The sequence below is a fragment of the Lipotes vexillifer genome, unplaced genomic scaffold, assembly GCF_000442215.2.
Source record: "Lipotes vexillifer unplaced genomic scaffold, Lipotes_vexillifer_v1.1 scaffold230, whole genome shotgun sequence".
NCBI classification, from domain to species: Eukaryota; Metazoa; Chordata; class Mammalia; order Artiodactyla; family Lipotidae; genus Lipotes; species Lipotes vexillifer.
In genome coordinates this window covers 8,768,506-8,770,397 of record NW_006775143.1, presented here as the reverse complement: position 1 = coordinate 8,770,397, position 1,892 = coordinate 8,768,506, and the positions used below count along the sequence as shown (strand labels likewise).

General features: G+C 64.3%; 1 pseudogene; it reads right to left on the bottom strand.

Annotated features, from left to right (window-relative positions):
• Window positions 1–262: 262 nt before the first annotated feature.
• LOC103070801 (surfeit locus protein 6 pseudogene) lies at window positions 263–1,331 on the bottom strand (annotated as a pseudogene).
• Between the last annotated feature and the right edge of the window lie 561 nt (window positions 1,332–1,892).

The window sequence follows — 1,892 nt, the reverse complement described above, 5'->3', positions numbered from 1 at the left end:
GAGGGGGCCAGTGAAGACCCAGCCCCTCCCCATGCCACTCCCTCCTCACCACTCCCTAGTCCCCCACCCCGGAATTTTCAGGGAGCGTTCTGGCCTCACCAGAGGGGGCTGGAGCCCGGATCTGGGTCACCCCTTACCCAGATCTGAAGGCTCTTCTGCGCGTGCGGCCTGAGCCCCGAAAAGTCGGTGTGGGCAGCGGGGCAGCGTCCGATTTCCGCTGGGAGCCTGAGCCTGCCGGGGTCGGGGTCAGGCAGTCGGGCCCTCAGGCCAGGCCGGCCGGCTCCAGGTCCTGGGGCAGGATGCGGCCCCTCTTGCGGGTATTCTCCAGGCGCCGCTCAGCCTCGGCCTCCTTGTTCTCGCGCGAGTTCTGCCGCCACGGGTCCTGCAGTTGTTACGTCTTCTCCGCCACACGCGCCGTGCGCTTCTCCCATGTGCGCTGGCGCTGCGCCCCCCTCTTCTTGCGCTTCGGGGCCTCCTGCAGCAGGTGCTCGTCGTCGCGAATCTTCACGCCCTCGGCCTTGTCCAGCAGGTTCGCACACTGCATCTTTGCCTCGAGCTCCGGGGCCTGGCCCGCGTCCGCGGCCCGCAGCTCCTCCAGCCGGGCCCGCCGCGCCCGCAGGCGCTTCAGCTGCTGCCTAGGTCCTGCCTGTTAGCGGCGTCAGGTTGCCCTTCCCCTTCTGCCTCTTCTCCTTCCTGCGCTGCGCCTTGCGGGACGGCTGCTCTTCGATCACCTCCACCTTGTTGAAGAGCAGCCCCGGCCGGCCCTGCGCCTCCTCGCGGGGCGCCTCAGGGGCCGCTCAGCGTGCTCCGCGCCTCCGGGGGCCTCGGGGGCCTCGGGCGCCTTCCGCTTTTGCCCTCAGCTCCCTCCGCTGCTGCTTCTCCTTCCGGTCGCGCTCCTGCTTCCTCCACTTCCTCCGACGTCTTTTCTCAAAAACGGCGGGAGACAGCTCCTTGGCGCCACCCTGGCGCCGCGCTTCCGGTATCTTTTCAGGCCGGCGCTGCCGCAGAACGTCCAAGGCAAGTAAAGAGGCTCTTTGTCCAGGCCGTGCGCAGGGGCCCCGGTGGAGCTGGAGGCCGCCTCCTCCTCGGCTGCACCGGCTTCCTGACCTGAGTCTCTCCGCAGGGGCCCGGGCCTTGGCCTCGGCAGCCTTCTCCTCCCGTACCTGGCATTTCTTCAGTGCTTTCTTCCTCTCCTTTTTTAGGAGCCCAGCAGCTTCTAAGACTCGAGTTTTGCCAGCCGACTTGCGCTTCTGCGGCTCGGGCCTGGGCTGGGAGCAGATCTTCTTGGCCAGGCTCTGCAGGTAAGCATACTTCGCGAGCAGAGAAGCCATGGCTGGAGGCTCAGGGGTCGGGCGGGGCTCGCTTGGGGTCCTACTCGGGGGAGGAGGGCCGGGGTTCAGCATCCCGGCGGCACCCGGCAGTCCCCGGCCCGCGCTACCCTCACCTACCCGGCTGCGCTCACCAGAAACACTCCATGGATTAGGGTGGTAGTGGCTTGATCACCTGGGCGGTTGTTGGTGCCGTTCTTGAGGACGGAAGAGATTAGGGGAGGTGTAAGTTCGGAGAGCTGTTGCAGGGAAATTCTGCCAAGTGGAACGGGAAAGTCTGCATAGGCTTTGGTATGGTACCCAGTAAAGGATTAACCTTTCCCCCAGAGAGGCCTGGCCTTTGCCCTTGGCTTCTGGGAGGTAACCTCTAAGATCTTGGAATGTCCTGCCTGATTTGTTTAACCTGGGGACCTTTGGCCATGCCAGATAGTCTATGCTAGCAGTGTGATTTATAGTAGAGGTCCTTGGGTCATGAGGTGTGAACTTGACCTCTGGAGACTAAGGTTGTCCACATGGGCAGTCAGCCATATCTATGTGACAGCCCCAATAAAACCTCTAGACACC